The 13,829-nt window shown below is 39.8% G+C and overlaps 1 pseudogene; it reads right to left on the reverse strand.

Moving 5' to 3' along the window:
* Positions 1–10,746: 10,746 nt before the first annotated feature.
* Positions 10,747–11,833, reverse strand: LOC101698413 (transcription factor Dp-2 pseudogene; annotated as a pseudogene).
* Positions 11,834–13,829: the final 1,996 nt, after the last annotated feature.

Genomic DNA, 13,829 nt, shown 5'->3' on the forward strand with positions numbered 1-13,829 from the left:
CCTGTGCTGCTGAGGTTTTGTTCATGAAGACTTTTCCTATGCCAATGGCTTCAAGAGCTCTATCTAATTTATCTTCCAGCAAGTTTAGTATTTCTGGCTTAATATTTATATCTTTAATCCACTTCAATCTTAGTTTAGTGCATGGTGATAGGTATGGGTCTAGTTTCAATCTTTGGCAGGTTGAAATCCAGTTTTTCCAACACCGTTTATTAAATACTCTATCTTTCCTCCAATGATGGTGGTTGGCTCCTTTGTCAAAGATGAGGTGGCTGAGTATGTCTGGAGTTGTTTCTGCATCTTTTAATCTATTCCACTGATCCTCAGGTCTGTTCCTTTGCCAGTACAATGCTGATTTTATCACAGTAGCTTTGTAGTATAGTTTCAAGTTGGGGATTGTGATACCCCCAGCCATGTCTCTGTTGCTTAGAATTGCTTTAGCTATTCTAGGTCTCTTCTGGTTCCAAATGAATTTTTGGTTTGTTTTCTCTAGTTCTGTGAAGTATATTGTTGGAATTTCAATTGGCATTGCATTGAACCTATATAGCAGTTTTGGAAGTATGGCCATTTTCACTATATTGGTTCTTCCTACCCAGGAGCAAGGGATGTCTTTGCATTTTCTTGTATCCTCTTCAGTCTCTTTTTTCAGAGTGCTGTAGTTTTTAGTGTAGAAGTCTTTTGGTTCCCTTGTTAGATTGAGTCCTAGATATTTCATTATTTTGGATGCTATTGTAAAAGGAATTGTTTCCCTAATTTCTCTCTCAGTGAGTCTGTTATTTATGTACAAGAAGGCTATTGTTTTTTCAGTGTTGACCTTATATCCAGCTACTCTACTGAATCTGTCAATTAAGTCTAGAAGAGTTTTTTAGTGGTCTATGTAAAGTATTATATCATCAGCAAATAATGACAGTTTAACTTCTTCTTTTCCTATCTCTATTCCTTTTATTTCTTTCTCTTTTCTAACTGCTTTGGCTAATGTTTCCAGAACTATATTGAACAGCAGTGGTGATAGTGGGCATCCTTGTCTTGTTCCTGATTTTAGCATGAAAGTTTTCAGTTTTTGACCATTTAGTATGTTGTTGGCTGTTGGTTTTACACACATAGCCTTATTGAGGTTAAGATAAAGACCTTCTATTCCAATTTTCTGTAGGCTTTTTATCATGAATGGGTGCTGGATTTTGTTGAATGCTTTTTCTGCATCTATTGAGATAATCATATGGTTTTTGTCCTTGACTCTGTTAATATGGTGTATTACATTTATTGATTTATGAATGTTAAACCATCCTTGCATCCCTGGGATAAATCCGACTTGGTCAGGGTGTAAGATCTTCTTGATGACCCTCTGTATTCTGTTTGCCAGTAACTTGTTGAGGATTTTTGCATCAATGTTCATTAGTGAGATTGACCTGTAGTTCTCTTTTAGGGTTGGATCTTTCCCTGGTTTTGGAATCAAAGTATCACTTGTTTCCGGGAATGAATTTGGAAGTATTGCTTCCCTTTCAACTTACTTGATGAATTTAAAAAGTAATGGCATTAGTTCTTCTTTTAATGTCTTGTAAAATTCAGCAGTGAAACCATCTGGATCTGGGCTTTCCTTTGTTGGTAAGTATTTTATTACATTTTCAATTTCACTCATTGTAATTGGGGTGTTTAGAATTTCTATATCTTCTTCATTTAACTTTGGCGATTTGTATGTATCTAGGAATCTGTCCATTTCTTCTGTGTTTTCCATTTTATTGGAGTAGAGGTTCTCAAAGTAGGTATTGATGATCCTGTGGATTTCTGTTGGATCTGTTGTGACTTCACCTTTTTCATTCTTAATTGCATGGATTTGTGCCTTTCCTTTCCTTTTTTTGATAAGGTTGGCTAAAGGTTTATCAATTTTATTTATTCTTTCAAAAAACCAACTCTTTGATTCCTTGATTTTTTGTATTGTTCTCTTAGTCTCCATTGCATTGATTTCTTCCCTGATCTTTATCATTTCCTTTCTTGTAGGAGCTTTGGGTTTGTTATGCTCTTCTTTTTCTAGGAGCTTGAGGTTCTGCATTAGGTTATTTAACTGAGTTTCTCTGTTTTCCTAATATGGGCATTCACTGCTATGAATTTCCCACATAGAACTGCTTTCATTGTGTCCCACAGATTCCTGTATATTGTACTGGCATTATCATTCACTTGTAGAAACTGTGTAATTTCTTCTTTAATTTTCTCTGTCACCCATTGGTTGTTCACAAGGGTGTTGTTCAATTTCCATGTATTTGTGGGAGTTTTGCGGTTTCTTATGTTATTGATCTCCAATTGTATTGCACTATGGTCTGGTAATATACAGGGGGTAATTTCAATTCTTTTACATTGCCTTAGACATGTCCTATGAGCTAGCATGTGATCTATTTTGGAGAATGACCCATGTATAGCTGAAAAGAATGTGTATTCTGATTTTGTGGGGTGGAACACTCTGTAAACATCTATTAAGTCCATTTGTTCAATAGCTTGGTTCAGTTCTAGAATTTCATTGTTAATTTCTTTTCTAGTTGATCTGTCTATTTGTGAGAGTGGGGTATTGAGGTCCCCCACTACAACTGTATAAGTGCTTATTTGGTTTTTCATGTCTATTAATATTTGTTTTGTATAATTGGGGGCATTCATATTTGGTGCATATATATTTAGGATTGTCATCTCTTCCTCTTGGATTGTTCCTTTCACAAGGATGTACTGATCATCTTTGTCTCTCTTAATTAGTTTTGGTTTGAAATCTACTTTGTCTGCAAATAAGATTGCTACGCCTGCTTTTTTCTGGGTTCCTGTGGCATGGAGAACTGTTTTCCATCCTTTTACTTTCAGTCTATGGATTTCTTTTTGAGTTTGGTATGTTTCTTGTATACAGGATACTGCTGGGTTTTGCTTCCTAATCCATTCTGCCAGACTATTTCTTTTGACTGGCAAATTGAGGCTATTAATATTGATAGTGAAAATTGAGAGATATTGACTCATCCTTGTCATGATGTTTTACTGTTGTTGGCTCTTTTATTTCTTATTTTCCCCCCTTTTACTTTAGTGTCTTACCTTGCGTGGTGCCTTCCCTCTGCTGGGTCTCTTGGAGTTGTGACCTTCATTGTATTTTTCTAGGATATTGCTTAGAATTATTTGGAGTACTGGTTTGTTGCTCATGAAGTTTCTCAGGTTTTCTTTATCATGAAAGTATCTAATTTCCCCATTGATTTTGAAAGATAATTTTGCTGGATACAATAGTCTAGGTTGGAAGTTATTTTCTTTTAGGGCTTAAAATACTTCACTCCAGGCTCTCCTTGATTTGAGGGTTTGTGTTGAGAAGTCTGCCATGATTCTGATGGGCTTTCCTTTGCAGGTGATTTGTTTCTTTTCTCTAACTGCCTGTAGAATTTTGTTCTTCTGTTGGGTTTCTGGGATCTTGACTATTATATGTCTAGGTGTAGATTTTTTTGGTTATGGCTGGTTGGAGTTCTATATGCTTCACTTATCTGTATGTCCAATTCTCTACCTCTGTCTGGGAAGTTTTCTACTATTACTTCTGTGAACAGTTTTTTTATGTCAATTGTACTTTCTCCTGTTTTTTCGTGGACTCCTATGAGTCTTATGTTATTCTTCTTTGCATCTTCTAGCAGCTGTTGGGTTGACTTCTCACGGTCCCTTACTATCTTTAAGAAATCTCTGTTTTCATGGTCCTTAACCACAATCCTGTCTTCTACATCTGATATTCTGTCTTCAGATTCTCTTAGTCTGCTCTGCATGCTTTCAATGGAGTTTTTAATCTCTTGAATATCTGTTTGAATCTGTTTCATGGATTCCATTTCTTTCTTATTTTGGGCGATCTTGTTTTCCATTTCTTTCGTATGCTGGGCATTCATGGCTTCCAGCATGTTTTTGATCTCATCTATTTTCTTATCTGTTTCTGCTCAGAGCTTCTAATCATGTCTTTCACTCTGCTCACCATGTCTGTATTTATCTGGGAGATTATTTCTGCTTTGAATTTTTCTAGAGCCTCATGCATCTGCTTTGTTACTTCCTGTGCTATCAGTTCACGGTGTCCAAGTGGTTGCTTGTCAGACTTTTCCACCTCATTTCCCCCAGAATTTCCTTTTTGTGGTGTGGAAGTTTGTGCCTTGCTTAAGTGTCTTCTCATTTTTGCTTTTGGTACTGTCCTTGGTTTAATTCCTGGGTTGATATTTCAAAATTGCTTAATGTAGATATCTTTATTGCTTCTGTTTAGGACCCTTGTGGAATGATTGCTTTTCAGAGGTGTCTTCTAGATATAGCTTGTGTTTGGCTATTTTATTTTCCTTATACCAGGTAGGAAAATGACTCTGAGGCTATTTAATTTTCCTTATTCCAGGATGGAAAACTAATTAGATCAATCACAACATGTTAGCCCAAAAGACATAGTCAGCAATACCATAGCATCAAGCACAGCTTAGAAAATGACAATTTGTGATAGTTATTAATCTATCAATTTTAACTATGTGAGTTAAATTAAAACTGAGGACCAACCTAATATAAGTTTATAATGAATAAGCTCTTCAATATAGCATCGTTCCCCTTTGGGGTGGGGAGTTAAAAGGAGTTGGGGAGGGAGGGGCAGGTAGAAAGAACAGGTAAGATTAGTGGTGAGGCCTGAAGACACAGAAAGACCACACAAACTCTAAGAAGTTGTTAAAGGCAAGAGAAAATGGCAGAATGGAAGAACAAAAATGTGAATAGAATCACCTAACAGCAATAGGGAGCCTAAGTACCAAATTTACTTTCCTGTAAACCTAGTGATAATCAAGAGAAGGAAAAAGAGAAGAAAACAATAAGGGAGAAATCCAAATTCAGTGTAGAAAGGAACAAATGGGGAGATGGGGAGCAATGTGGGACAGCAAGAGAATGAGTGAGAGAGAAGGGAAAAGAAGATAAAAGAAAGAAAAGTATAACTTTGAAGAGTAGAGTGAAAGTAAAAATTAAGAATTGAAAATAGGAGAAAAATTTTTTTTTTTCTTTTTTGCAAATAGCACTAGAAATTATGGGTCTCCTTCAGGGCATGTCTCTGCTGTCACAATAGGCAATGTAGGAATCCATGTGCATATATGAGTCAATGAGTCTCAGCAAGCCAGCAGCAGACCAAGTACAATGATCTGATGTGCCTTTATTGTAGAGATTCTCTTTACTTTTCCGCTGAGCTTCAGTTTTCATCAAGGAGCCTGAGAAGCCCTCTTTCTGTTACTAACTTCTGCTCTATCTTGTGGCACTCAGGACAAGGGTCTTTATAATTTCCTGTGCCTCTGCAGTGTGGGACCAGGTAGCAGAAAAGCCAGAAGGCCAGAGGTGGGGGTGGGGGAGGGGGGCGGGAATTGGGCCTTGAATGGGGCTCCTGCGAAGGGAAAGGAAGAATGATGAGAAATGGGAAAAATGGAAATAAAGTCTTTGTAAATAGGGAAGGGTGGAGGGCGTGAAGGGAGGGCTAGGAATGGGGAAAAAATAAGAACCAAGATGCACTATGTAAAGGTACAATTCCCAATGAGAAATGTAATTGTGTTGTATACCTACAATATACCAATAAAAGAATTTAACAAAAAAAAAAAAAAAAAAGAAGGAAAAGTAATGCTCCTGGGAGACTAAGGGGACCTCACTGTCCCGTGGGCGGGGCCCAGGACAGCCGCGTAGCTTCAAGCTGCTCCTCTCACCTAGCCGGTCGAGCTTAGGGAGCCTCCCCATCAATTTTGAAAGATAATTTTGCAGGATACAACAGTCTAGGTTGGAAGTTATTTTCTTTTAGGGCTTGAAATACTTCACTCCAGGCTTCCTTGATTTTAGGGTTTGTGTTGAGAAGTCTGTTGTGATTCTGATGGGCTTTCCTTTGTAGGTGATTTGTTTCTTTTCTCTAACAGCTTGCAGAATTTTGTTTTTCTGTTGGGTTTCTGGGATCTTGACTATTATATGTCTAGATGTAGATTTTTTTTGATCATGTCTAGTTGGAGTTCTATATGCCTCACTTATCTGTATGTCCAATTTTCTATCTGTGTCTGGGAAGTTTTCCACTATTACTTCTGTGAACAGTTTATTTATGTCAATTGTGCTTTCTCCTGTTTTTTCATGGACTCCTATCAGTCTTATGTTATTCTTCTTTGCATCGTCTAGCAGTTGTTGGATTTATTTCTCGTGGTCCCTTACTATTTTTAAGAAATCTCTATTTTCATGGTCTCTAACCATGATCCTGTCTTCTATATCTGATATTGTATCTTCAGATTCCCTTAATCTGCTGTGGATACTTTCAATGGATTTTTTGATCTCCTGAAAATCTGTTTGAATCAGTTTCATGGATTCCATTTCTTTCTTATGTTGGGTATTCATGGCTTCCAACATGTTTCTGAGCTCATCTATTTTTTTATCTGTTTCTGTTGTAGATCCTCTAATCATGTCTTTCACTCTGATCACCATTTCTGTAGTTATCTGGGGGATTATTTCTGCTTTGAATTTTTCTAGGGCCTCATTCATCTGTTTTGTTACTTCCTGTGTTATCAGTTCAGGGTATCCAGGTGGTTGGTTATGGAACTTTTCCATCTCATTTCCCCAGGATTTACCCTTGGTGGGGTGGAAGTCTGAATTTGTGCTTTGCTTAAATGTCTTCTCATTTTTGTTTTTGGTACTGTCCTTGGTTTAACTCCTGGGTTGATAGTTTGAAATTGCTTATTGTAGGTATCTTTGTTGCTTATAATTAGAACACTTATGGAATGATTGCTTCTCAGAGGTGTCTTCCAGATATAGCTGGTATTTAAGTTTTGAGTCTCTAATGACTCTAAGGCTGTCTCATTTTCTTTATACTAGGAAGGTTCATTGACTAGATCAATACCAACACCTTAGCCCAAGTGATACAATCAGCCACCCCACTGCATCAAGTACATATTTGAAAATGACATTTTGTGGTAGTTATTAATCTATCACCTTTAGCTGTGTGACTTAAATCAAGATCGAGGACCAACCCAACATAACATATAGTGAATAAACTCTTCAATATAACAACTTTACCCTTTGGGATGGGGAGTTAGAAGGGGTTGGGGAGGGAGGGATAGAGGGGAAGAAGAATAGGGGAAGGTTAGCAGTGTGGTCAGAGGACACAGGTGAGAAGGAAAAATAGAATAATAGGAAAATAAAGAAGAACTCTGACTGAGGACCAAAACTGGGACAAAAAGGAAAGATGAACAATGTGGGAAAGCAAGAGTATGAGTGTAAGAGAGAGAGAAAGGAAAGAGAAAAGAAAGAAGAAAAGAGGAAAAAAAGGAGAGGAAAACAAATATTTGCAAAGAGTAGGGGAAAAATTAAAGATAATAGGAGCAAAAGAATGGAAAAGAGAAAAAAACCAAATAATAAAACTAATTTTTGAATAAAAAATAACCATGAAGATGAAGGGCCTCTTTCAAGGTATGTCTCTGCTGTCACAATAGACAACGTGGGTTGCAGTGTGCAGGTATAAGTCAATGAGTCTCAGCAAGCTAGTCAGAGATCCATGAGATTCAGGTAGATTTCTGGCTGCAGGTCCCAAGTTGAGCTCCCTGTAGGGTTGAATTCTGAAGAGTTGTATTGCAGGTTTCAGCTGCCCTTCCCCTGAAGATAGTCCCAGTCCTGATGGGAGGTGAAGATGACTCCAACTTACCCAGTACAGTGGTCTGGTGGTCCAGTGTCCTCTGCATCTTTGTAGTGTGGAAGCAGGTGGCTGTACCGAGAAGAGGCCAGAGGAGCGGGAGTGGGGAGGAGGTGGGTGTCCAGTGGATTGCTGCCGGGCACGGGCTGATTTGACATGTTCTGCGCAACTTGCAATGTTGCTACGGCATCCGCAGACTTGCCTGTCTGCAGCGGGCTGATTCAGATGGGATGGTCTTTTCCTCAGTTCTCATACAGTGAGCACAGTGCTGACATCTGTGACAACAGAAACTATGCATTTGAAGTTGTGGAACTTCTTTAGGTCCTATAGGCCAAGTGCAATTGGTTCTAGGTCTTATAGTACTTTTAGCTACTTTGGTGGTGATGTGGGACCTAGCTAACAATTTCTACAGGCCTCAAGAGACAAGGAAAAGTGGAAGCAGGGATTTTGATACCAACATCTGTAGCCCCAAGTTCACAGGCCGTAGAAGAGATCTCCCTGAGATCTTCTGGGACATGTACAGCTAACACTTGGGCTTCTGGCACTGATACCATTTTTCTAGAGGTGTATGATATAGAAAATACTGTCTTCAGGCCCCACAGGTTCAGGACAGTGGGGCTAGGTCTTATGGATTTAGTGCTGTGATCCTAGAGCTGCAGGACACAAATGAGATTGTCCCAATGTGGGCAAAACTTGAGGCATTGGTAACCACAGTCCTAGAGCTTTATGATATGGAGAGGACCTTCCCCTGGTTCCTAGGGACAAGCTTGAGTGGTGCCAGGGCTTTCTGCATGACAGCCACTGTTCCAGGGAAGTAAGCTGGGAAGGAGACCTTCCTCAGTTTCTGCAGGTGCACACAAGTGGTGCTAGAGACTGGGGCCACTGGCAGCCATGTTCCTTAGCTGGAGGAGTCAACTGGGACTTTTCCCACCTGGTAGTGGACAGGCAGCCATGAAGCTGAGACTGTGCAATAGTAGCTACAGTACAAAGATTAAAGCATTGGGAAGAGACATTCCTTAGTTGCTGCCAGGTAGGTACAGGTTTCTCCAGCTTGTGGCTGTAATAGCTGCTGGTCCTGAAGCTGCAGGATGTGGAGGGAGCTGTCTTTCTCTCAGTGAGAAACACACCTGCTCAAGACTTTCAGGTGAGTCAGGGGGTCAGCTGCCAAGCCCTAAGGCATGGTGCTGTCTAGCACTGGCAGTTGTAGCAGTTTGGGTTCTAGAGTTGGGAGGGGCCCTTTATGATTGTATCTCTCATACTTTCTGCTTATATTTTCCCAGAAGTATAGGCTCTACCATGCCCTTTCGCAATTTGCTTTGTTCTTTTTTTCCTCTAAGTTGTCTTTCTGACTCTCCATGCTGTTTAGGGTTCCCATCAATTACTTGATGATTTCTAGAATTCTCTCTCAATCATTGTCCTCACAATATAGTTTTCCTTTGAGAAAGTACTGTTAGTGAAATAAATCAGACACACAATCTTAAATATCACATGGCTTGTCTTATATGAGAAACCTGAAGTATAAATAAGAAGCAGCTGTTATAAAAATCATTTATAGTCTGTCAGTGGTGTCTCTATTTATTTATTGTTGGTCATTTCAATTCCATGTTTGTCATCCTCCATGAGCTGAAATCAGAGCCTTGTTGCTTGTGGGCTACACTGAAACTTCCAGTGGGGAATCAGTACCTGCAATTTAAGTTGCTGTGGGTGCCCCCCTATTATCCCTTGCAATCAACATACCACTTCCATTAAAGAGACCAAATTTGCATCTCTTTGCCTGACATTTCCTCTGAAGCTAAGGGTGGTTCCTGCTCCCAGGCAGGTGGCAGGGCCAGGGCACTAACGTTCTCAAGGAACAGCTCTTACCAGTGACTATCTGGAGTTGGTGTAATTTTTTTAGCTCCCTTAAGTGCTCCAGTGACAAAATTTTCAGAGCAATAAAAATCACAGTGGTGATTGTGGGAGGTTTGATGTGAGGGGAAAAATGAAATTGATGGGGGAACTGGAAGGTCCCCTGTTGAATGTCCATTTTAATTACATGACACTGTGATAAACCTATAGGAGACAGGTCTTGATTTGGAGCTACTTACATTCTTTTAGGAAAGATAAACATACTAATTTGACATCAAGCTTCAAGTGAGCTGTGACTAAGAAAGCCCAGTGCACTGCACTGTGGGAATGCAGATGAGACAGATGCTTGGCAGGTTGGTAGGGTTATATTTCACATTCATAAAATAAGTAACTATGTGTGCTAAAGGACAGGGTGGATTTGGGTGAGAAGCATATTCTAGACAAGGAAAACAACAACAGTTTTGAAGATACTTGGAATGCTTGGGTAGACAACTAGAGAAAAGTTCATTTTGGGCTGGAGAGGTAGCAGGAGCTAAGGCTGCCATATTAGGTAAGGATCATGTTGTGAAAAATCTTGTCTCCTTCACTGTAGAGCAGATAACAGGAAAGAGAAGGGCTTGATCCTTCACAAAAGGAAGCTGAATACCTCATTCAAGAACATCTTTCTCTCTGTGTTTCCAGAGGAAGAATAAAAGGAAGAAGAAAGAGACATATATGTGAAGCTGTGTATTTTCAGCTACCACTCACGAGGCAGCTCATGCCTTGAACAGGCATTGTACTAGGCTTTATCCAATCATTGTCCCATTTAATTTTCACATTAAGTCTCTGAGCTAGAACTCTTGTCAGGACCTTTTACAGGTGAGTACAGTGAAGCTAGAAATAGAGTGAGTGGATTTTGGCCAATTGTTGCCCTGGGAGCCCTCCCACAGCACCACTGGAATTCTATACCACTTCAAAGTTCATCTTTTAACAAAGCCATAAGTAGACAAGTCCTAGCTATTCTGCTATGTGAACAGTAGTTTTGAAATATTTAAATTCTTTGAAGTTTGAAAATTTTAGAGCCTAATGAAGTTTTGTCTTCAGAGCTTAGTTATGTAAATGGAATTTGGCATTAAAATATGTTAACACTTGAAAAGAGACTCAACTTGGTATAACTTAAAAATTTTTTCTATAATACTATTTTTAAATCCAGATAAGTTAAAAGTAAAATTGATCTTATCTTTTTTTATTAAAATGTGACTTTTTTCTCATCTTTATTCTGGAGAGGAGAAATCCTCTTTGTCATCTTCCTCTTCTTAATCATTGAATGAGCAGGGGTCTCACCTCGGGTCTCAGAACAGTGAGAGGCCACACTGCAGGACTGGTGACTGTTTGGGGCAAGGAACTGCCCAGTGGCTAAGGCCACTTCAGCATCCAAACATAACCCTTAGTTTACACTTGATTGGCGTAGGGTTGCACTGGCGGTCAAGTCTTAGTTTGATGCCGATTGGGCAGAGTTCAAAAGTAGTCCCTAATTTAAACAAGAAGGTCCTGTGGAGATATCTGCGATGTAACATTTTAAAGCCTTTGGCCCCAGCAATTTAGCTAGTTTCAGGTCCTCCAGAGACCATTTGCCTGACTCCAGGCCAAAGGATATTACCATGTATTTCAGTACCTCTATGTCATTGTAGATCTCAAAGATGTTGTCAAAATTAAAAAGATATTCAAACTTGTCACTGGAGATGCTGCAATCTATCACCGTCTTTCTGCTAGTATTGATGATTATAAACAGCAGCTGAATGGTGGAGTTCAGCGCTGAGGGGTCCAGGTTTTGTTGTTCATTTTGTCATTTTCTCTGCAAAAGGTTTTTGAAAGCAATTTGCTGTAGGAGAAGTTCTTGCAGCTGGGCCCACTTCTGCTTTATCCATTCTATCTGCCTCTTCTTCTCTGTCTCCCGGTTTTGGCATTCCTGAGCAGAATTGGTAGGCAGATCAATCCATTGATTTCATTTTTTTCCTTTGAAATTATGTTCATTGCCATTAGCACATTTAAAGCATCATAAACTCTTCTCCTAATGTTCTTCTGATCATAAGCTGAATCAGCTGCCAAATGATTATTTGAATTGGTGTACTCTGATACTAGTTCATCAGCTACATCATTATATGATGGTATACCTTTCTGCTGAACTTTTTCACACACTTTCACTGAAAAATGTCTCAAGCCTTTTCCATTTTTATCTCCTTTTTTGCTTTGTTTACTTTCTGAGAAATCAGATTTTATAAATTCTCTAGCCTGTTTTCTATCACCAGAAACCCAGCTAGTTGCTTCTGCTATGTGTGTCTGAGTGACCATTGCTGGTGCAGGAGTATATGAATTCCCAATCAGAACACTTCCTTAACTGGTACGTCTCTGTAGTATGCTTATTATTGTTCCAGAGAATGAGAAGTTTGAGGCTAAACATCAGCAGATTCAGTGTTTGATGAGGGATAGCTCTCTTCTTTCTAGATGATGCCTTCCTGCTGTGTAAGGGCTGATCTTATCCTTTGATAAGTAAAGCCTCAGATTCATCAGTGCCTCTGAGAACTTTAGGCAGCTTGCATTCCTATGCCACACTAGAGCAGGATGGGGAGGGAATGGAGCAGAGACAGTCTGGGGCCTGAGATATACACTTCTTTACTCTGTTTTCTATACCATAACAGAACATCTGAGACTGGGTAATTTACAGTGAATAGAAATTGATTGGCTCACAGTTCTGGAGTCTTGCAAGTCCAAGGTCAAGGTACTGACCTTTGATGAAGGAATTTTTGCTGCAGCACCACATCACATGGTAGTAAATGACAGAACAAGCAGGAAGTGGCCAAAGGCATCCTTTTGTGAAGGTGCCAACCATGAAGACTTTTTGATCCAGTCCCCTCCCAATGAGGTGTGACCCAGTCCCATTTCCCAAGATGGTCACAATGACAACTAAGTTTCAACATAAATTCTGGAGAGGACAAACATTCAGGCCACACCAGTACTTTTACACACCTGACCAAAAGCTCAATGAAAAATTCTCTAAGTCACAGAACAACCATTAATCTTTCAGAAATGTAAACACAGTATAAAAACATTTAAAATTGCCCTACCAAAGTTGCCAGTTGTGTGGAACACGCTAAATCAGCCCACTGCACACAGGCAGGTCTTCAGACACACTACCAAAGTTGCGAGTCATGTGGAACATGCCGAATCAGCCTGCTGCAGACAGGCAGGTCTGCAGATGCTCTACTGAGGTTGCGAGTCACACGGAATGTGCCAAATCAGCCCATGCCCCAGCAGCAATCCACTAGACAACACCCCCCGCCCACTGGTCCTCTGTATAGCTACCTGGTTCCACACTATGAAAATGCAGAGGACACAGGACCACCAGACCACAGTACTGGGTCCTGCCACTCCTGACCCAGAGGTAGGGGCTTCTGAGCCACCGTCCCACTGCTCCTGGTCCAGAGGAAGGGGCTTCCTGGCCACCATCCCTCCTGCTGCTCCCAGCCAAGAGGAAAGGGCTTTTGAGCCACCATCCCTAACTCTGCTCCTGGCCCCTGTCCCACCTCTCCCAGTTCAGAGGAGGTAATCTGTGCAGGCACCAACAGCACTCCCCCCAGTAAAAATGAGAAAATACATAAATAAGTCTCAAAACCAGACTTCCTGATCACCTACAGCAACCCTAAAGGGAAATGAGATGGAACACTCTGATACTCAACCACCTGAACCCACTGAACTGGCAACAAAAGGGGATCTGGAAAAAATGAAATCAGAAATAATCTCTCAGATAACAGGAGAAATTGTGCTCCTAGTGCAAGACATGATTAATAAATCTAGAGAGGAGTTGAGGAACATGATAGAATCCCAACATAGGAAACAAATGGAATCCATAAAACAGATGCAAATAGATTTCCAGGAGATGAAAAACTCCATCAGAAGTCTACACAGCAGAACAAGCCAATGTGAGGACAGAATTTCAGATACAGAAGATAAGATTGCAATTAATGACCAGAAAAAGAAAAATTGCTTCAAAAATGTAAGGGAACATGAGAAATCAATCCAGCAGCTGCTAGATAATGCAAAAAAGAATAACATAAGACTGACTGGACTCAATGAAGTAACAGGAGAGAGTGGAGATGACATAAAAAACTTCACAGAAATAATGTCAGAAAACTTCACAAGCAGGGGAAAAGAAATTGACATACAGATAAGTGAGTCATATAGGATTCCAAATAGCCTTGAACAAAAAAAATCTACACATAGGCATACAATTGTTAAGATTCCAGAAACATAACAGAAGAACAAAGTTCTACAAGCACTTAGAGAAAAGAAACAAATC

The sequence above is a fragment of the Heterocephalus glaber genome, unplaced genomic scaffold (genome assembly GCF_053883595.1).
Source record: "Heterocephalus glaber isolate CG9 unplaced genomic scaffold, H.glaber_assembly_v1.0 deba00000281, whole genome shotgun sequence".
Classification (NCBI taxonomy): domain Eukaryota; kingdom Metazoa; phylum Chordata; class Mammalia; order Rodentia; family Bathyergidae; genus Heterocephalus; species Heterocephalus glaber.